Genomic DNA, 24,022 nt, shown 5'->3' with positions numbered 1-24,022 from the left:
TCAAATCCTTTAAAGATAGGTAGATTAATACTGCTCTCAACATTAGGGGTTTATCACTGAATCATTACCAATACTTGAACACTACACTCACATTTGGACCAATTTACTAGATAAACTAAATGGGATTGTTTGTCAAGATTGTCTTTATATTTGCATATATATTCAACTTATTTTGTAACTTTGATTTTAAGCTATTAATATTTTTGGTTAGGAATAAACTCATGTTTATTTTAGTGGAATTCTTTGTGATAATAAAATTATAAATTTTGTGGGTTTTTCCTATTTAAATAGATAACAGATGAGAAAATAAAATGAAGACTTTGAGACTTAAATATATTTTAGAGGAAATGAAAAACATAAAAATTTAAACACTGGGCATTATTCAAATTATAATCTGTTACAAAATGAGACATAAAGAATGTAAAATGTTTAGTGTTTTTAATTATCTATTTGAATGTAACAACTTTTAGTGTTTTATCTAAGAAAATGCCTGTAATATGAATTAAAAGTTGCAGAAAAGATACGAGTGGAAAGACCACTGCAATTTTCAGCCTTTTAGAAGTAAAAAGGAATTATGAAACTGGCAAGTGGTGAAGACTTCTGAGTCAGATGTAGAAGGGTTGTATATCTTACAGCAAATGGCATTCCCACACAGAGTAATATAACTCTAAGAAAAAATTACGTTTTTTTTTTTGAAAAATGTATGTAATACCAAGATACAGTAAAAGAATAGGATAAAAATAGAAGTCTATGTTCTTTTTGTAGGTAATGGAAGAAAATAACAGATACAGGGAGTGAGCAATGTGAGAGGGAGGGGAGAGAGAGAGAGAGAGAGAGAGAGAGAGAGAGAGAGTGAGAGAGAGAGGTAGTTCTTGTGAATACAATCACAACCATTGTTAGTTCATATGTGCAGTTGCTCAGATGTGTTCAGAAACACTGTTTTGTTGTATTCATTCATGACCAGTCTTACATTCTATCTGCTGCCTTCCTCCTCAATGTCCATAATCCCTTTTAGAGAAAGTGTTTAATATAGATTCCCTATTTAGGGCTGAGTATTCTGTTTTTTTATTCCATACACTTTGGTCAGTTGTGCACCAGTGTGTTATTTACCATCTACTGTAAATTGAAGTTTCACAGATAAGTTTGTGAAGAGATGCACTGAGTTATGGGCCAGGCTGTAAATCATTAATAGTATATTTAATCCTATGTAAATTCAGCATAAAACTATTAGTTGGTTATTCCCTAGGTTATGTACTATGTAGCCATAGGTTTTTCATTCAGCAATGATTACAGATATAGGCTATGTCTTGGGGAGCAGGACTTAAATCCAGTTAGAAAGTGGTTGGTTACTCCCATCATATATGAGTCACCATCAGATAAGTCATCATGTGTTACCAGCATCCTTTTTGTAGCTTTCAGGGTTCATACTTGGGTGAGATGGATTATTATTATTTCTCCTCTAGCAGCATTCATAGCATCATCCTGCACTGTGAAAACTAGCAGGAAAGAGCTTCCAGGTTGTTACCAGCTCAAGTAGGAAGTCTCTTTAGCAATAGGGTCTTACCATCAAACTAAACAAGGGACTGGCAATATTCTATAATGGTTAGAGAGGGGTAGTGTCTATTGATTATCACTAAACAAGAATTCCAAAAGTAATAATGTATTCCTGGCTCTGGGCTTTTTATTTGATAGCCTGTGGTGTCTGGTAAAAGCATTGCTGTTCTGTTATTGGTAACTCCAATGTGTGTGTGTGTGTGTGTGTGTGTGTGTGTGTGTGTGTGTGTGTGTGTGTGTATTCCTACAAAACTAAAAAGGTGTCCATGGAACTTTTTAAAAGTTATTCATGTTTTTTTTTAATTCCTTCCATTGTTCCTTTATCTTACAATCTCTGTCATCCCTGATCCTGATATCATTCTTCCTGCCCCATTTAAAGTTTTTGTGCTAGTGTATTCTATTTCTTTCCTTCAAAGCACTCCTTCTCTTAACCAAGGCCTCTTGCCAATTTGCTTACCTCGGGGGATACTGTAAGTGAAAAAGACCTGAAGATTCAAGGGTAACATCTGCAATCAAGAGAATGTGTGTAATATTTGAAATTCTGGGTTATTTCACTCAGAATGGTTTTATCCAGTTTTGCCCAATTGCCTATAAATTTTATCATACAATTTTTTCTTAACAGCTTAATAACAGTATGGCACAGACAGACAATTCTACAATTATTCACCAAACTATCACCTATTTTACAAACTCCAATTTTTTATTTGCAATACTGATGCCACTGTTATTTTTTAAAGTGACATATCATTTTGTTTATGCAGTGCTGAAATGTGGGATTATTTTATTTGTTATTGAAAGAGGATGATTGATGGGATTTTATGCTTTCCTCAGCAGATGGCAATCATAATTTTCCCCACAATTTGTAAGTTTGAATACTGATTTACATGTTTTGATTTCATTGGGAGGATGAAGTTACACATCAGGAGGTATTTGAAAATAAGCACATTTTCTAATTTTTAATTCTTATGAAGATTACAGCAGTTTTTAATTTAAATAATTGTTACACGGTAGCTTACCTTTATTAACAAAAAATTAGGACTCAAATCAAATAGTGAAGCACAAGTGAAGACATTTTCACAAGACAATTGTATCAATATCTGTGAAAGAGGGTTACAGTTCCCTGGTAAATGAACAGATGCCATTTTACCTACTGATCTTGCTTTACTAGAAAAAAAAATCATTAATGGTATATAGATTGTTGTTGATATCAAACAAATATAATTATATCTAAAAAGAAATGAGTGCAAAAATTTTATTCTGCCAAGTAAGAGACTAAAGTATATTTGTACATCTTGCATCAGAGTAATTGAAAACACAACTTCTAGACTAAGTTGTAGTAGATGGGACTCAAATAGACTGTCAGTATAAAACCTTATTTAACTTATTTGAGCAAAATGACTACTTTGGGTAAGAGTGATACATGGAGATCCTTTTCACATTAATATTTTGGGCACTACAATACTATGTCTAAGAAAATATCCCTAGGAGGCAGTTCTTAATGCAAACATCAATCGATAGATGTGGTTTACTAGCCTAGAAGAGACTCAAATCAGGATTGAGAGTATTAAATCTTGATTTGAAAGTGCCTGATTTATTTTTCTGGAGGTTTAAGTGAAACCATGCTCAGAAAGAAGATTAAAGAACATATTTTACCAGCAAGTAAATGAAGCAACCATCCCTATCACATTGTTAAGTCCCATTCTCACATATCCCTTCCCCTATCATCCCTTCCCCTTTTCTCAAAGAAGGGGACAACCCCCCTCCTATGTATATCAAACTACCCTGTCACATCAAGTCACATCAGTACTAAGTATAATGAGGCAGCCCAGCTAGGTGACAGAGATGCAAAATCACACAATACAGTCAGAAATAGCTCTTATCCCAATTGTTTCAGGATACTCATGAAGATCAAGCTGTCCATTTTTAAAAAAACATAGGAGGATAGGTCTACAAATGCATGTTCTTCAGGTGTTTATTTAGTCTCTGTAAACCCCATGGGCCCAGGTTTGTTGACACTGAGGTCTTATTCTGGTCTCCTTGACCATTCCAGCTCCCTCTATCCTTCCCCCAACTCTTCCACAAGACTCCTGACCTCTGAGCTCTGTCTAATGCTTGGCTGTGGTATCTGTTTTCATTACCTGCTGAAGGATACCTCTCAGAAAACATTTATGCCATGTTCCTGTCTGCCAGTCTAACAGAGTATCATTAATAATGTCAGTAGTTGGTTATCTCTCATGGGCTGGGTCTCAAATTAGGCCAGTTATTAGTTGGCTATTCCCTTAATCTCAGCTCCATCTTTATCACTGCACATTTTGTGTGCAGGGAAAATTTTTATTTAAAGGTTTTGTAAGTGGGTTGTTGTCCCCTCCTTCCACTGGAAGACATGACTGGCTATAGGAATTGGCTATTTCAGGTTTCATATCTCAATCTGATAGGAGTCACCACCTAGACTTCCTTATCCCAGGATATCCCCTCAACAATTTCCATTCTCTCTCATAGCCCTCTCCCCACACACTTTCGCTCCTGAAACATGATTTCGACCCATTTCTACTCGCAAGATACCCAATCTAATCCTATACAATAAAAGAACTTCTGGAGGTATCACCATCCCTGATTTCAAGCTCTAGTACAAAGCAATTGTCATAAAACTTCATGGTATTGGTACAGAAGCAGACAGGTTGTTCGACTGAATTGAATCAAAGATCTAGAAATAAACCTAGGGGTTGGGGATTTAGCTCAGTGGTAGAGCGCTTGCCTAGCAAACGCAAAGCCCTGGGTTCGGTCCCCAGTTCCAAAAAAAAAAAAAAAAAAAGAAAAAGAAAAAAAAAAAAAGAAAAAAAAAAAGAAATAAACCTATGGACCTTTGATTTTGACAAAGAAACCAAAACAATATAGTTGAAAAAAGAAAGCACCTTCAATCAAATGGTGCTGGTCTAACTGAATGTCTTCAAGTAGAACAACAACAATAACAACAACAACAACAAAATCCATATTTATCACCTTGCACAAAACTTAAATCCAGGTGGATCAAAGACCTGAACATAAAACTGAATACACTAAATTTAATAGAAGAGAAAGTAGAAAACTGCATTGCATACATTGCCACAGGAGAAAACTTCCTGAACAGAATGTTAGTACCTCAGGCCCTAAGATCAACAGTTGATAAATAGGACCTCATGAAACTGAAAAGTTTCTTGAAGGCAAAGTAGAGCATCAGTTGGACTAAACAGTAGCCTACAGAAGGGGGAAAATATCATCACTAGCTTTACATACAACAGAGAACTAATATTCAAAATATATATTGAAAAAACACAAGGAATTGAACACCAACAATATAAATAACACAATTAAAAATGGATTGTAGAGAAAAAGCAAGAAATCTCAAATGAAAATGAAAATCTAAGATTCCATTTGAATCTGTCATAATGGGTAAGAAAACTCAAGTGACAGCACATGCTAGTGAGGATGTGGAGTAAGGGACATTCCTCCATTGCTGCTGGGAGTGCAAACTTTACAACCATTTTGAAAATTAATTTGGTGGTTTCTCAGAAAATTAGTAATAGTTCTACCTCCAGACCCAGGCATATTACTTCTAGGCAAATACCCCAATGATTCTCCATCATCATAAAAGGACACTTGTTCAACTATGTTCATAGAAAACTTATTTGTAATAGCCAGAAACTGGAAACAACCTATATGCCCCTCAAGCAAAGAATGGATAAAGAATATGAGGTAAATGCATACAATGGAATACTACTGAACAATTAAAGACAAAGCTGTTATTGTAAAATTATAAAAAATGGTGTTCTTTTACCCCCACTAGGTCTGGCACCGCAGCGCCCCAAGATATCTGGTAGATATCTTGCCGGAAACACACACCCAATTCCATGGTGGCCCAGTGTCTCTGCTGCCACACACTATCCCAGTCAAATCGCCACAAGAAAGAACACACAACAAAATAACCCTTGATAAGATATAATTGCCCACCTAAACGTCCAAAGCCCTGTACACATCCATCCTTTAAGAACATTCATAACAATCTGAAAAGGTACAGCGTGGAATTTTAACATCAGCCTCCATGTTCCCTTGGAAGCTTCTCCTCCAGTCTCCCATCCTTTCCATTCCAGTCTCCTCTGCTTCCCTCAAACTTTTCTCCCGCTCATACTTCCTTCTCATACAATGACAGGACCCATTTTAACTTGTACCTGCCTTACATCATCCCACACAAAGACATCATGAAATTTTCAGAAAAGTGGGTAGAACTAGAAACTATCACCCTAAGTGAGAAAAAATATGCATGGTATGTACACACCTACATGTTAGTATTAATAATGGAGTAAAGGATAATCATGCTATAATTCATAGACCCAAAGAAGCTAAATAACAAGGAGGGCCCACAAGAGAATTCTTGAATCTCACTCAGAAGAGGAAAGAAAGGAGACATTAAAGTTGGATGAAGAGAAGGCATGGGTGCAAGAGGATTTATTTTACATGTTTGAGGCTATTGTTCAAGTTGTTTACTTGATCTCTTTTTCCTTTTATTTTTATTTGTATATAGAAAGGTGTTGTTGTTGGAATTAGATTGGATCTAAAAGGCTCACACATTTGAATCCTTATTCTCAAGGAAGTGACATTATTCAAAAAAAATTATAAGATCTGGCCTTTTTAGACAAAGTGTGTCACCGGGGGTAAGCTTTAAGTTTTTCCAAAGCCAATGCCAAGTCCAGTTCTAATTTTCTTCCAGTAGAAGATGAGGTAGCTCTCAATTACATTTCTAACATCATGCTTACCACGCCTGCTGACATACTTTGTAGTGTGATGGTAATTTACTAAACCACTGAAACTAAGAAATGCTTTCTTTTATAATAGTTGCCTTGGTCATGATGTCTCTTCACAACAATAGAATAGTCACTATGATGAAAGCCTACTGAATTTTGCATGCTAATTTTGTACAGTGCTACCATACTAAAAGTTTTCATCAGCTAAATGAGTTTCCTGGAATGTTTAAGAGTCATTTATGTATATGGTCTATAATCTGCAAACAAAGATACTTTGCTACTTCCTTTTTTATTTGATCTCCTTCATTTGTATTCTTGCTCTGGCTAACACTTCAAGTATTATATTTATGTCAGTGCCCTTGCCACCATGGTACCAAGGACCAGATGTAGGCCTGTGAGGTTTAAGAAATAAACACATACTCGCATCATTCTTGTTATGCAAATGCCAAATCTTTTGCAGAGATGTACAGAATATATTCCAAGTTCACTGGGTAGAGAAATTCAGGAAGCACAGTGGAAAAACAAGCTTATGCCCTCAGTAACAAAGAAAGAGGAACAAAAAACAGGAAGCATGTTATCACCCATGTGTACCACCCAGGGCAAACAGAAAGGTCAGGGTGTACGTTTCTTAGGAACAAAAGGCTTCCACATGCATCAGCAAGGCTCAGCAGGGTTCAAACACTGATGGGGTCCAGGAGGGTCCAACGAGTCTGCCTTTTTAATTTATTAAGTAACACATGTCTTAGGACACTTTGGGGGATAACCCCTTGCCTGTCTCTGAGAATATCTGCCAGTCTCAGAGTCCCTGTCTTAGGTAGGTATAAGTCCCAAAGAGTTGCCTGTCTTTGGCTAACTTCTTCTCATAAAGGCTGGGCCAGATTTGGGCAGAGGGATTGTCTCATGCCAAGGAGAGCAACACCTGCTTAGCTGCTACCCGAGACAGGGAGTGCTGTTTGCACATGTGATAAGAAGCACAACGCCAACTACTGTGGCACGAGAGGGCCATAACACTGAGGGCCACTGTAAGGTTTCATCCAAACATGTGTGAAAATAAGAGATCAAGCTGTTCCTATAATAGCACTGATTGTGGATTTAAATTTAGAATTCCCAATTGTCAGCAAGTCCTCCTGAAAGTTTAGCTACTGTGCTTGCCTTAACATCAGATTCAGGGAGGGCAATACCAGACACTGTAGCCACAGTAGCAACAAAGATGCCAAAGTCCCTCTCTTGATGGTTCAGGATCATCTGACCCTCTCCTGAATGACTGTCAGGCAAGGGAACCATGCCTGAAATCCGCACAACCAGGGCAGAGTTCCCTGGTCCTCAGCAGCTTCACGCAGATGGCATTATTGTCAAAAATAGTCAATACTACCTCTAGCATTAGCACCATTTGGGTGACACACAGATCATTAATCCATTTTTCCAAAAGTGTAAATCCTCTTGAATACTCAAAACATTAAAATTTTTGTTAAATGAATAACAAAAGTAACTGTCTTAACTTCTTGGGTCAAAGCAAGAGTGTTATTAAATAACTATATCACTATACCAGCAATAATCAAACCTACTATCCTATAACTTCTATTTAAGGCCTAACTCACTTCTTTCAATATTTGTAAGCCTTTTTCAGAATATCAAGGTCCTTTAATACTCACAAGCAATAAAACAAAAGCTGGTACATACCAGATTTCAATGCAGTAACAAAATTAGAAAGTGTACAATCAATATAACTTACATTAAATATTGTAGAAGAAACAAAAGTAATTTTAACATGACCAATAAATAAAAGATTAGGAGTTTAATAAAAGATTAGATTTGTTCAAAATCTAGATCCTGTATCAATTTTATCTACTGTAAATATAACTTCATACAAGACAATTGTGAACTTTTATTTAAAAGTCTCTGAAAATGTCCAGAACCAATCTTCCAAATGAAAACTGTTATTTCCAATATTGGATTGACCAGTCTACAATTGAGTCAGAATAACTTGTCACATTAAAGGAAAGAGAAAAGTCATAACTTCTCGTTGATTTTCTGAAGGCATTTTCCACATTCTCCAAGTTCTCTGTCTCACAAGGTCTCAAAGCTTGAAGCAAGGCAGCTTGTCCAATCTGGGACATAGACTAGTAAAGATGGGTCAGGAACATATGTCCAAAACAGCTTTCCAATCACCATTGTCAGGGCACTCAGCAAGCTCACAAGTCAACCTCATTCTCTGTCCCAGCATCAGCATGTTCCAATAGCCACTCTGGCAGTTAGCACACTCCTGAAGCATCCTGCAGAAAAAACACAAACATGCCCTCTTCCCCATATTAAGTACCTGAACAGGATCATGCCATATGCTAATATGTGGATCCTTCCATTTCACCTAGGCATAAGTATGCCTAGTTATAGGATGCCATAAACACTCAGAAAGTTCCGTGGCATCCAAATTTCAATATTTAGAATAAAAAGAGCATTATTTAAATAATTGCATGGCATACAGGGAGTTTATTTATTAAGATATTGTTTCAAAGTTTTATAATTCCTGTTTTATAAGGTCTTGTCCTTGAGAATTATAAGGAATCTCAATAATATGGGTAACATATATTTGTCAAATATCATTAGGTTGTAACCCTCTTGGGTTAACTCCCAAATTGTGAGACGAAATAAATGGGGTTCACTGGGGGACTTTGACAATTTGGGCTGTTTATTCTTTAGTTACTCTATTGTGAAACATCAAAATATTAGCATTAAGATAAAATATTCTATGTATCTGTAAAGCTTTATCATAGGCAGTACTATTTATTTATTAGAAGAACCAGCAGTATCATATATAACTGTGGATACATTTGCCTCAAAAGCTTTAGGGCAGAGGCTATATACACCTGACACATAGTAGGATTATTGGCCATTCCCTGAGGTACACAACCAATGATAGCGAGGAGAAGGCTTCTGAAAATTTATGGAAGGAATGATAAAAGCAAATCTCTCACAATTGTTAGTATCTAGTGGAATAGTAAAGAAACAATCTTTTAAGTCAAAACTATCATATGCTGATTTTTTGGTATAGCTACAGGGAGAAGGGAGACCAGGCTGAGTAGGTCCCATAAGGCATCATAATTTTATTAATGTCTCTTAAATCTTGTAAGAATCTCCACTTTCTAGACCCTTTTTTAATCACAAAAATGGGTGCATTTCAAGGAGAAGTGGAAGGAAAAATATCCTGTGCTAATTGATGAGCTACCTCTAATTTTTCCTAGTACAGGAGCCACTGTGGAATCCAGACCTGATCATTTAACTTCCAGATGATGGGCAAAGGTTTAATGTATGGAGGCTTATTAACAGTGAGCCTTAGGATAAATTTCCCAAGCCTGTTTTATTTTGAGGATGTTTCTACACTTACACTATTAGATTTGTCTTGTAAATTTTGCTCAATCCTCTCCCTGGGATGAAGCCTTGTTTCTTTGTCATGTTTTACATAGGCTGAGTTGTTAGCACAGCTCTCACAGTACTGAGTATATCTCACCCCCACAAGGTGGTATGTGTTTGTTCTAAAACAAAAGGCTAACGCCATCCCTCATGTCCGTCCTTATCTCTCCACTTAAGAATCTTGTTGCTTTTTTTGAGGAGCTGCAGCTGTCCCCATTCCTTGTAAAGTACATAATGACTAATTACATTTTTTATTTGCTTCTCCTGTAAAAGCAGTTGCAACCAGAAAGTCTGAAAAAAGTCTCAATAGTCACAAATAAATATTTTAATTTTCCCAAATCAGAAATGAGTAACATCTATTTGCCATAACTTATAAGTCCTCTAGGATTACCACCATTATGTGATACAGGAAGAAATTGAGGACACAGAGGAATTGTATTTATAATATGACTTGTATACCAAAATATTGTCTCCAGCTATTACTGTTTTGACGATATAAAGAATGAGATTGTTTGGCTAATGTTCCTATGTAAGGCCTATAATCTGCCTGATACATAAATCTATTGTGGAATTGCCCTTGCTAAGGGGTCCAGGCAATCCAGTCTGAATTCTTAAATGAACTCTAAAGGAACAGTAAATTCTCTTAAATCAGTAGTATTAGCATAAATAGTTGTAAAATTTGAGGATTGGCAGTATCTAAAAAAGGAAAAATTTTAATAAATTGCAAACCATAAACCATGCATTCGCTATCAGTATATGAATTGAAAGCTTGATTTTTCAACATTTCAAAACCAGTGGCTACAGCATGTAACTTAATAATCTGTGCTGAAGCAAGGGGTAACTCAAGAGAATAAACATGTGATCCAATTATATATGTTGTCTTCTCATAAGATGAACCATCTATAAATATAGTAACATATTTCTATGGACTGCATGTATAAATTTATAGGAAATACAAAAGCAATTATCAATTTTGCCTGAAAAGTTTGTATATGTAACTGGCCAAATATCAGTATTCTGTAATAACCAACTTAATTGCTATTTGGAATAAGGTACGTTTTATCAGCTTCTTTTTCAAAATGCTTCGATGATTCTATCTTACAATTCTGTATTAGTACAACAACAGCTTTATTTCCCTTGAGGATATAAAACATGAAGGCTTAAGTCCTCCTGTGGTAAGCTTAAGGTGAGGTCTTAGCCAACTAACATATCTTTAGAAGGTTTTAAAAATAATTTAAAGTAAGCTATTTTCAATTTTCTGTGCCACAATTTGTTTAGGATGTAACCAATGTCCCAAATATTGAAAAGATATTGTCTTTGAATCTTTTATGGAGCAACAACTACTCCCCAAAATTAAAAGCTTGTAAGAGCAATGGCTTGCAGCAAAACTCCTTCAGAGGCATCAGCTAATAAAATGTCTACATAATGAATATATTCTGAAAGATCCAAAGTCCTAACTTCTTGTATTGAAGCAGTGACAAAATTTTTACATAACGTAGGGCCTTAAGTGATTCCTTGAAGCAAAACTTTCCAATGATATCACTTCATGGGCTCTCCAAAATTGTAAGCAAGTTCACTAAATGAAAACCTTTCACAATCACCAGGATACAAAGAAACAACATAAAAACAGTCCTCTAAATCTGTAATAATTTGATACACATTTCTTGAAATGGCAGTTGGAGTAAGCAAACAGGCTATAAAGCTCTTACAAGTTCCATAGCCTCATCAACCCTTCATAAATCTTGTAAAAATCCCTACCTGTTTGATATTTTCTTAATTACAAATATGTGTGAGTTAGAACCCTGAGCCTGTCTGTGATCAAACTGTAAACTGTAGTCAGTGTAACACTGGCAATCTTTAACCACAATCTTCAAGTTTTTCTTGTAACACCAGAGCATAACCATAAGTGTGGAAAGAAAAACTCAACCTCCAACAAACATTCTAGTATCTAAATTCCAGTCTCTCCAAAGCATCAAGTCCATCCCTCATGCTATAAAGTTTGACTGCCAATTCCTGCATACAAATGCACAATGCTGCAGTCTCTAATATCTTAACAAAGAGACATTGCCCTAAATTCTTTTATAAGTCTGGTTTCTAGAACAATAATTACATAAAAATATCACAGTTTAGTCCTGTTTCCTTGGGTTGGCTCATGCCACATGTTGTCTAGAATGACTCCATCCAAATTACCAGTTTGAAACCAACCTTCTGTTACCAATGTTATAAATTTTTAACCATAACCTATGACTTAAAAGCCAATAATCTGTAACCAAGACATGTTGAGCATTCTTATACACCTAAAACCAATCAGAAACAAAAAATGAAGTGGCTACACATATCTTTAATATTTAGACCAAACACAATGTTTACTTTTTCTAGATGTAATTTTAAGAGAGGCACCTTGTCAACTGTTGAATCCAATAATCACAGTCAGAGATTTTTCTAAACGAAACAGCCATCGGCTCCCTTACCATAGAAGCTGAGAAGCTGCTAGTGCCTTTTAAGATTGGATGGTGCAGACACTCCGTCCCTGGGGAGCTTCTCCAGCTGACAAACGCTCCTATCTCCAGGTGCAGGGCTCCAAAGGCCAATTGAAACTGCTTTTTCTTTATTCATTCCTTTTTTAAAATGAGTTTAAACTAAATTAAGTTAAATAAAATTTTAAACATTTTTTTCTTTTAAACATGAAACACAGAACAGCATTCAAGTGACGAAACAAAAATCATAAACTTACAGACATAGACAGCTTGGTGCACCAAGGACAGATAATACACATAGAGGGAAAGAACTAGATGGTGTCCCATCAAAGGGACCCAGATATCCTACCTAAAGGACCCAGAACCAGAAATAAATCTTTCTCCAATAGGAACCAGCAAGGAGGCAGGATGTCTCCCGCCTTCTTTCTGTGCCTAGGAGAGCTCCGGAAAAGCTTAAACTCATTTTCCTTCTCTTTCTCCAGAGCATCCACAGAGAGTACAGGAGAACAGTTTTTCTCAAACCCATTCTCTCATGCCTAGGCTGTAAACTGTCTCTAGAAAGGGTCCAAATGAAAGAGGGAGACCCTCACTCAAGTCTCGGGATGATGCGACCCCCCCCCAAGAACTCACAAGAGATCGATCTTGATGCAATCAACAAGAGGCTTGTTGATAGGGATGACAGAAGCCAGTGCTCTGGGGTCGAGACTTGTATCCCACTCAGGGGTAGAGGAGTTTGACCTCGAATGGTTGGAAGAAGGAGTATTTAAAGGAAAAAACATACCGAATCACAAGGAAGAACCTCCTGTTTCTCATAATTGTTACCGAATCACAAGGAAGAACCTCCTGTTTCTCATGATTATTCTTTAACATTTTAATCTAACTTCATGGTTAACCAGTTCCTGCTACTATGGTCAGTGCTGTTATGGTCAGCTGCTATTATGGTCAGCTGCTATTATGGTTAGCTAGTTTCTGGAACAAAGTGGCTGAACCAGCTGGTGCAATTACTCTTTCTGTGATCAGCTCGTTTCTGGAACAGGCAGTTCCAGGGCCCGCTTTTGGCTTCAACTTTTGTCTAGGGGGCAATTTTAATTTTTTTTTTCCTTTCACAAAGACTTCACTTCTCTAGACTTTAACATAACTCTAAAAGAACACATATACAAAAAACACTTTACCATTATTACCTTGTCCCTTTCTTACAAGGTTTACTCACCACTAGCCCAAATCTTTATTTTTCTTTGCATGTGCTTTCAATTCCTGCTGTGACCTTCACTACCTCCCACTTACTGGGGCTCCAAATTTGTGGCCGATTTATCCAATATTTCCCTGCACTTCGTTGACCAGCTCCTGGGATGATCTCTTCAGGGATTCCTCACTTTCTTGATCTCGGTGGGACCTCCATTTTTTCGGCACCCACACCACCAAGGTACTGAGGACTGGGCATAGTCCTTCAAAGGTTAAGAAACAACACTTATTCGGTCATTCATGTTATGTGAAGGCCAAATGTTTTATTGAGATACATAGAATATATTCCCCAACTTCACTGAGTTGAGAAATCCAGGAAGCACAGTGGAAAAACAGGATTACACCCTCAGGAACAAAGAAAGAGAAAACAAAAAACAAAAAAACAGGAACCAATTTAACAGTGGTACCACCCAGGTGTACTTCCCAGGGCAAACAGAAAGATCAGCTCAGCGTGTTTCTCTGGTAGGAACAAAATGCTTCCACATGCATCAGCAGGGCTCAGCAGGGGCAGGGGCAAACACTAAAGAGGCCCAGGAGGGTCTGACATATATGAATATATATATATGTATATATATATAAATTCATGTAGGATGATCATTTTGATGTGTTCTTGCATTTTCTTTATAAACATTTTAAGAATTTGTATATCTATGTTCATAAGAAAAATTAATCTAATATTCTCTCTCTCTCTCTCTCTCTCTCTCTCTCTCTCTTTCTCTCTCTCTCCCTTAGTTTAGTCTTTATCTGGTTTAGGTATCAGAGTAATTAAAACCTCAAAAAAATGGACTGTGTTACTTCTTGTTCTAGTTTAGGAACTAATTTGAAGAGCATCATCATTAATTATTAGAGAACCTGGTAGAATTCAGCCCTAAAATATATGGCCCAGGGATTTTGTTTTTATTGTTGATAGACTTTTAATTACTATTTTATCAAGGGCTACAGTTCCATTTAAATTGCTTCTCTTATCTTTATTTAGCTTAGTAGGTTTTGCGTGTTAAAATTCTATTCATTTGGTTTCAGTTTTTTAATTTGATGAAGTTCAGGCTTTTTATAAATTATGATTCTTTCAGTTTGGTCATTGCCTCTTGTTGTGCACTCCTCTTCATCTCTAATTTTATTAATTTGTATATTTTTTCTGTGTCTCTTAATTTAGTTATTTTTTATGCGTATTTTTCATTTTTGTAAACAAATAACTCGGTTTCACTGAGTCTCTTTGCTGCGTTTGTTTTTGCTGTCATCGCTTGTTTGTGTTTTCTTGATTTGAACCTCAAATTTGATTATTTCTTGCAATCTACTCATTTTGGATATGATTTCTTCTTTTGTCCTTTAGAGATTCCAGGTATGCTATTAGTTTACCAGTATGAGATTTCTTCAAATTTTGGTGTAAATACTTAGTTGTATGAACTTGCCTCTTAGAACCATTTTCATTGTGTACCCTAATTTCTAAAATTTTGTGTTGTCCTTTTCATTTAATTCCAGAAAGTTTATACTATCTTTCCTGACCTACACATCTATCTGTCTGTCTGTCTGTCTGTCTGTCTGTCTATCTGTCTATCTATCTATCTATCTATCTATCTATCTATCTATCTATCTACCTATCTATCATCTAGCTATCTATCTAGTTCAGGAGAGAGTTGTTTAGTTTCTTTGAGTTTATAACCTTTCTGTTTTTTCCTTTTTTTTTTTTTTTTTTTTTTTTGGATAGCCAGCATTAATTCTTGTAACTCAAACAGGATACTAGTTATTATTACAATTATATTGTGACTACTAACACTTGTTTTTTGTTCATTTATATTGTCTATTTTAAAGAAAGTCTCTTGTGCTGAAAAAGGGGGTTATTCCTTCATATTAAGGTGAAATGTTCTGTAAATATATTAGTTTGATTTGATTTATGACATCAGTTACTTCCTGAATTTGTTTCTTTCTTTCTGTCTGTCTGTCTTTCTTTCATTTGTTTAATTGTTTATTTATTTATTGGTCAAGATAATCTGTCTATTTGCAAGAGTTGGGAATTAAAGTCACTATCACTGTGTAATTTATGTTGTAGAACTGTTTCTTTAATGAAATTAAGTGTCCTTGTACATGGTGCAAAGATGTCTTATATTACACTGTCCCCTTGGTGGATTTTTTTCCCCTTTTGTAAGTAAGTAGAATTCTTCCTAATCCCTGACTAGTTTTGAATTGAATTCTATTTTCTCAGATCTTATGATGGGTAACTTGGCTTGCTTCTTGGGTACATTTGTTTGGAATATCTATTCTTTTACTCTGAAGTGCTGTCTATTCTTGATGTTTCTATTGTTGGTGTTTCTTGAATACAGAATGGTAGATTTTGTTTTCTAATCCCATTTGTTAATCTCTGTCCTTTTTCTGGGAAAACTGAAAGGACTTTTGTTAAGATTTACTAATAAACCATGTTTGCAGATTCCTATTGTTTTCTTGTCAATGTGTTTATTTACCTCTTTAAATTTTTTGGTCTGGGATCATATATTCTTTGTTTTCCTTCTCAGGTTTGAGGATTTCAAGCACCTTTTGCATTGTTGAATTTGTAAATAGACACAGATTAAATTTGTTTTTCACACTATTATCTTTACTATTATTTTTTTTACAATTATTAGTAACGTTTTTCTAGGTATAGTAGTGAGGGCCAGCATCTCTGGTCTCTTAGAGTTCGATTGTTATATTTAATGGTAAATTTCCTTTCTGTCTCAATCAATTCGCTATTTTTTATGCTCCTTCTACCTGAATATGTATCTCCTATTTTAGATTAAAAGTGTTTTCTTCTACAATTTTATTGAGTTATTTTCCTTGTCATGGAAATGGATTTCTTGATCTTCTATTCCCATTTATTATTCATAAATTTGATAATTCATACTGTCCCAGATTTCTTAAATATTTTGGCCTGAAATAATTTTAGATTTTACATTTTCTTTTACTGGAGTATGATTTACTTTCTAAAAATTTTCTTACCAGTTTGACCTCAGTTTGAGTTTTCTTAGAGATTCTATTTCTATTTTCATGTATTGAACCATTTCTGTAATTTTGTCCCACTCTTGGTGTTTTCGAATTTCTTTAATGGATTTAATCCTATCCTCTTTCAAATCTTTGTGAATACACAGGATAGCTATTTTTAAATCTGTGCTTTGCTACGGCTATATTGCATTTTCTTCATAGCTTACTGTAGTAGGTGTTCTTGGTTCTGGTAGAGGTATATTGTCTTAATCTTAATCATTGTTTTTTGTTGTTGTTTTGTTTTGTTTTGTTTTTGTGTGGGTATCTAGGCATCTGGGTTTAGAATAGCTGTGATTCTAGATATCAATATTTTTTCTTGCTTTTGTTGGGTGGGTTTTCTATTTGATTGCTTTAAATTTTTCACTCTACAACTTAGAAAAGTATAGTGCCTATGACTTGACTGGTGAGGAATTTCTTTGTCCCTCTTAGTTTTATCTACTGGCAGTCCAGAGTAGACAGTGTTTTGGAGCATGACAAAAAGAAAAAAATATGGGCTAGGGGAAGAAGGAACTGAATGGATCTACAGATTGGAGGAATCCTGAGTTCCCCTACCATGAGTTTCCCCAGGGAGTAGAGTCAAAGATGGAGGGGAAAAAAATCCCTGCAACTGGTCTGTTTCATGGAGATGAGACTAGGGAACTTCAAATTGAGGACAGAAATGAGAAGGATGATCTTTTACTTGATTACCAGGCTGTACCAGCAGGTACCCAGGGAAAGATTGTTTCTGGGTACTGGCAGCTTACATCTGCGGTCCCCAACAGAATCTGCAGAGATCCTAGGCAATGGAGACATAAGCCCCTGCTGGTAGTCTGCTCAATGGATCTATTTTTGATAGAAATTCGATGCTGAATATACTTTATACCTTTATAGAATAAAAATGTTAATGATGTCAATGCTGAATTTTCAAAATGTAAGTATGTAAAATGACCTCTAACCACTAATAAAAGGGACTACCAAATAGAAAAATTAGAGTTTTAGCTTATTCAAAATATAAAATGTCAAAGACTAAAAAAATTAGAACTAAAAAGGAATAAATTATGTAATAGTACGTTTCTTTCTTCAGAATGTCAAAATGTGAACTGTATTATCAAAAACTAATGTCAAATTCAACACTATTTCAACAGCAATGACATTAGTGTACTTATTATTACTGTGTTGGTTTTAGGTAATGAAGGAAAGTTCATCATCTACTACTATTCATATATTTAGTTGTATTGCAGCAGAATATCCTCAAGCTTTACACCTTAACAATTTTTGTCTTTATAGCTTTTGTAATGATGGAAATAGGTTGTGATTTTTAAAAAAAAGGTTGCATTAATTTCAGAAATCGAAGTTAAAACAAAAAAGTTCTACAACTCGGAAATGTTTGAGCATGGTGTTTATGACTTAAATCACATCAGTGTTACAGCTTATGTATTGACAAATATATTTTATAAATTATTTACACAAAATAGTTTAAAGTTACTTATAAATTCTGCTTATGTAATTTTGAATACATAACTATTAAAATTTAATTTATATACTTCTGTTTGTAAGACTGTTCAGAATCATCCTTCTTTCCAATTGCTTTATCTTTCATTTGACCACTGAATTAAATTTACCCATAGACTAAAAAATAAACTCATACAAAGTCCCCAACTACATAATAAGTGAACTCACTTGAAATTATGCTTTCAGATCCAAGATAATAATGGGTCACCAAAGTATGACCGTTCAAACGGACATACTCAAGAAGCAGAGATTTGAATTTTTTCCTAAGTAAAATGCTTTCTACATGGATTTTAGGGATAACAAAACTGTTATTTTTTTTTTTTAAAATTGTGATGTTTTAGATGAGAAGAATCCCATATAGGCTCAGATATTTGAACATCTGGTTCCCAGTTTGTGGAATGCTTGTGAGCCATTTAGCAAGCTTAGTATTGTTGACAGAAGTATGTCACTGGAGGCAGGATTTGAGAGTTTATAGTTTCTCCCTACATTGAGTTTGCTTCCCCTCTTCGTGATAGCCTAAAATGACATTATCTCTAAACTTCCAGATCCTGTCATCATACTTTCTGTCAGATGCCATGCTTCCCTGTCATGATGGACTCATCCTCTGGAACCATACATAAAAATGAACTCTTCCTTCTGTAAGTTTCTCGGTCATGGTGATTTTTCACAGTAACGAAAATGTAAGCGAATACACAAATGATCTAAAGATATCATATGATATTTAAGATGCATGGTATGTCTTTATAAATGTTGATATATAAATACTAAATCTGCTGTTTGCTTTGCTTCATTTTCAGTGTTGGAAAAATATTAAAAGCTGAGTAAAACAGATTTATCATTTGCTAAAGTGAATCATTAAGAAAGAACATGGGTAGCTAATTTCTGAATCAGCTGAGCTAAAGCAATTAATTTGACAAAAACATAACTGGAGAGAATGTATCAAAATTAAGTAAATGAATGCAAATGGCAAATAAAAAACTTGTTTTATGGACTTTGCAGAACATTTATTAAAATGGTCTGTACCATTACCTAACATGATTACACTGTATTAAATATTGATTGTTCTAGATCCAGAATACTGGTTGAGAATTATGGATATAATATTCTGGGAAGAAAATAAGACTATATATTACTAAGCAGCCTGTAATTGCTGATTTAATGACCTCCATGTCTGTTTATTTTCTTCTAGAGACAAAGCCTTGTCTCCCAAACCTTGAGTCTCCTTCATTACTGTACAAAAGTTAGCTTTGAAGTATTCTCTGCAAAAATAATCTCAGTTACTGCTACCATAAAACAGATTTCAGAAGAAAAAGAACGAACAGTCTAAAGTATTGTTATTTTATATCTTTTTCCATTGTCACAGTGCTAGGCATTAGGGAACAAACTCATTTTTGTTGCAGTCAGAGGAAAAAAAAAACATACTGAATGTACATCTACCATTTGCGTATTAGTACCAATTTATTTGATTTAAATCAGTACAAACCTATTAAAGTTCATGTAATTAACTATTTTGGGGCAATAACTAATATTCTAAAATTTGAATTCAAGCAACATTGTTATAAAATTATGAAAATGTAAGAAAATACAAAAGTAGATCATTAAAAGAATAATACATTTAAATTAACACTTTATAAACAAAAATGTGGAAAATCAAATGATTAAATACTATTTGTAATGCATCAAATATGCCAAATAGAAATAAAGTTATAAAGATAAATAAATCACAGTTTGTATAATTATTGATGAATATGTTCAGGTCAGGGGAAGAAAGATATGTCACTCAAAAAGGATAAAGGGGAAGAGAGGCATTAAATGGGGAAGGGAGGGAAGATAGCTTAAAAGGGGCAAAAAAAGAGAAGAATTGAAAGATTTCTTTATTATACCGTTTGAATGAATCTATTTTCCAAACAGATATAGACTATCTAACAAAACCCCAGTACTAGGTATGTGAGAAACCTCTTTGTGAATTCCTGGTAAAGCGAGTTCAAGAAATGTCCAAACCAATGTAAGCTATTGCTATTGCCCTTTTGTTGTCCTGAAGAAACAGAAGTTAACTCCCTATAACTGATGATACTGCAGTTTTGGATATGATAGTCAGAGGGTTTTAAAAGCAACTGACCAGAAAGCCTCCTTCATGCTAAGAGAGGGAAATAAGCTGTACTTCTATCTAGCTATAATGATTATGAACGACAGCAGTACAGTCATTATAAGGGTGCAATTAAACACTTAAAGATGTAAGAGTAGTACTGATAGATGTCTAACATTTTGCAATAACATTTGAAATGTAAATAAATAAGATATCCCATAATAAAGTTTTAAAAATTAAAAAAAAAAACATGAAGAGATGTCAGAAAGACTGTAAGAAAACCAGATGATCTGCTGTGAAACTGTGTCTGCTAACTATGATAAGAATGTTTCACCTAGGGCTGGAGAGATGGCTCAGTGGTTAAGAGCACTGACTGCTCTCCCTGAGTCCTGAGTCCAAACCCAGCAACCACATGGTGGCTCACAACCATCGGTAATGAGATGTGATGCCCTCTTCTGGTGTGTCTGAAGAAAGCTACAGTGTACTTATATATAATAAATAAATAAATTAAAAATAAAAAGAGGCTTTAAAAAAAAAGAATGTTTCACCTATGAAATCACAAACACATGACAAACTAAAAAAGCTGGGAAAAATGTTAGTACCAGTTTACATTTCAGTGTAAATAACAATAATCCTGCACAACTCCACCCATAGATGAAGAGTTATAGGAGATTAGCAACTACATTGAGAGGGAGAATTAGGAGGATTGTCCCTGTAGATGAGGTCCTCTTCCCTGCTTCCCTGAATAGTTACCTAAAATTGAGTAATAATCATCCCTATCACATATATATATATATATATATATGTGTGTGTGTGTGTGTGTGTGTGTGTGTGTGTGTGTGTGTGTGTGTGTGTGTGTATGCGACAATAATGGTTAAAGAAGAGTAAGCCATGGAGTCGGGGAAGGTTAGGGGTAGGAGGTAGGAGAAACTGGGAAAAAATGAGAAAATTATATTTTAATGAAATGAAAAATAAGAAAAATGTAAAAGTTTACTTACCTGCAATGGTTAAGATTGGACAAACAGAATCTTCTCTGATGAAGGATAAAAGAAGTTTGGCTTTGTGCACTCACTGATAGGTGGATATTACCCCAAAAGCTAGGGTTACCCAAGATACAATCCACAGACCACATGAAGCTAAAGAACGATGACCAAAGTGAGGATGCTTAAGTCCTTCTTAGAAGGGGGAATAAAAATATCACAGGAGGAAATATGGATGCAAATTTTGGAGCAGACTGAAGGAAAGGCTGTCCAGAGTCTGCCCCACCTGGGGATCCAGCCCATATACAGCCACCAAACCCAGACAATATTGCTGATGCCAAGAAGTACAAGCTGCCAGGAACCTGATATAGCTGTCTCCTGAGAGGCTCTGCCAGAACATGAAAAATACAGAAGCAGATGCTCTCGCAGACAACCATTGAACTGAGAACAGGGTCCCCAGCGAAGGAGTTAGAAAGGATTAAAGGAGCTGAAAGGGGTTTGCAACCTCCTAAGAACAATAATACTAACCAGCCAGTGACTAAACCATCATCCAAAGAGTACACATGGACAGACCCATGGTTCCAGCTGCATATGTAGCAGAAGATGGCCTTGTTGGGCATCAATAGGAAGAGAAACCCTTGGTCCTACCAAGACTAGACCCACAGTGTAGGGGAATGTCAGGGCATGGAAAAGGGAAGGGGTGGGAGAATGAGTGGGGGAACACCCTCATAGAAGCAGAGAAAAAGGATAGGGGGATTATGGATGGGAAACTGGGAAAAGCAATAACATTTGAAATGTAAATAAAAATCCAATAAATAAAAGAAAGGAAAAGAAACATAAATATTTAAACTGCATTTTGTGCCTGTCAATTTAACTAAACATTTAAGTGCCAAGAGCTATTGGCAAATAGAGTATTTTTAAATGTTCAGTATAAAGTAACTCTAGAAATCTTATATAAAACATAACATGAAATGTGGTTAAACCAAATTCTATAAAGAAATAGATATTTAATTTAATTGTTCAGTAAGCATTTTTCCAAAAGAGAAAACTACCACAGAGGAAAAACCCAGAAAAAGCCATAGGAAAACTATATCAACCAAGTATTATACTAAAGATTAATAAGAAACCTGGAGATGACACAATCAGTAAATGGTTACCATTCATAAAACTATGAGTACATATCATCAACTATTATTTCAAAGAATAGGCATGATGACTCATGCCTGGAGTCTCAGGTTTGGTCAATGAGATAGATAGATCACGTAGCTGCACTATCCAATTTAGGAAATCTGTGAGCTTCTTTATTAGTGAAAGATTTCTTCTAAAAGTACTACAACTAATCGGTTATCCAGTACCAAATGATCAGCCCCCCCCAAAAAAATACACATACAAATTATATTATATGTACTCTACATATCTATGGGGAAAGACACAAAATATATATCACAGCAATTAAAGAAAAGGAGGCCATGACTTTGAAGGATAGAAACGGTGGCACATAGCTGGGTTTAGATGGAGAAATGATGGAATTATATTAAAATCTCAATACATATTTCAAAAGACAAGGTGGATTTTGAAAGAGGAAGGTGTTATTGTCATCAGGATTACTCTCTCTCTCTCTCTCTCTCTCTCTCTCTCTCTCTCTCTCTCTCTCCCATAATTAAATATATCATGAAGATATCATATGTTAAGAAAGAAAGAAAGCACTGTCAATAACAAGAAAATTGACAAAGAGTAACATGAAACAGTTCTTGTATTTTATTTGTTTATGGTTTCCAGGAGGTAAAGGACAAAGAAGGATCAAGAAAAAATAAAGGGAGAAGATCAAGGGTCCTGCTGTATCTCATCACCCAAAGTGAAAGCTTTGTGTTTCAAACCATGTGGTTCCCTGTTTATTCATGTTAACATAGAAATGAAAAAGTGGAGTTTCATGACCCTTTATCTTACTGAAATATACATAGAAGGTTTATTGTCTAGAAAAAACATTTTTATGTAAAATTAAAGAATAGAATTTTCCTTTATGACTAGAAGAATATTCTAGGCAAATGGTATTAAGAATCAAGCTGGAGTAGCCATTAGAATATGGAATAAAATCAACTTTCAACCAAAAGTTATCAAAACAGATAACAAAGGACACTTCATACTCATCAAAAGAAAATTCTACCAAAATGAACTCTTAATTCTGAACATCTATGCTCCAAATGCAAGTGTACCCACATTCATAAAAGAAACTTTACTAAAGCTCAAATCACATATTGTACCTCACACAATAATAGTGGGAGACTTCAAAATCCCACTCTCATCAATGTACAGTTCACAGAAAGAGAAACTAAACATAGAGACAGTGAAACTAACAGAAGTTATGAACCAAATGAACTTAACACTTATCTATAGAATATTTCATTTTAAAACAAAGAATATACCTTCTGCTTAGTACCTCATGGTACCTTCTCAAAACTGACCATATATTCAGTCACAAAATGGAACTCAACAAATACAAGAAGATTGAAATAATCTTGCCTCCTATTAGATTACCAAAATCTAAGGCTGCTCTTCAATAAAATAAAACAACAGGAAATCCACATACAAACAGAAACTGGACAACATTCTACTCAATAATAACATGGTCAAGAAAGAAATAAAGAAATTAGAGACTTTTTAGAATTTAGGGAAAATGAGGGCATAACATACCCAAACTTAAGGAACACAATGAAAGAGGTAGTAAGAGGAAAACTCATAACTCTGAGTGCCTCTAAAAAGATGGGAGGGAACATACACTAACAATTTGAAACCAAACCTGAAAGCTCTAGAACAAAAAGAAGCAAATACACCCACAGGAGTAGACCACAGGAGCTGCCACTCAGAACTAAAATCACCCCAAAATGATTATGCAAATAATCAGCAAAACTATTAGATGGTTCTTTGAGAAAATCAACAAGATAGATAAACCATTAGCCAGACTATCCAGAGGGCTCAGAGACAGTATCCAAATTAACA

The sequence above is a fragment of the Rattus rattus genome, chromosome 18, assembly GCF_011064425.1.
Source record: "Rattus rattus isolate New Zealand chromosome 18, Rrattus_CSIRO_v1, whole genome shotgun sequence".
NCBI classification, from domain to species: domain Eukaryota; kingdom Metazoa; phylum Chordata; class Mammalia; order Rodentia; family Muridae; genus Rattus; species Rattus rattus.
This window is presented reverse-complemented; position numbering follows the sequence as displayed.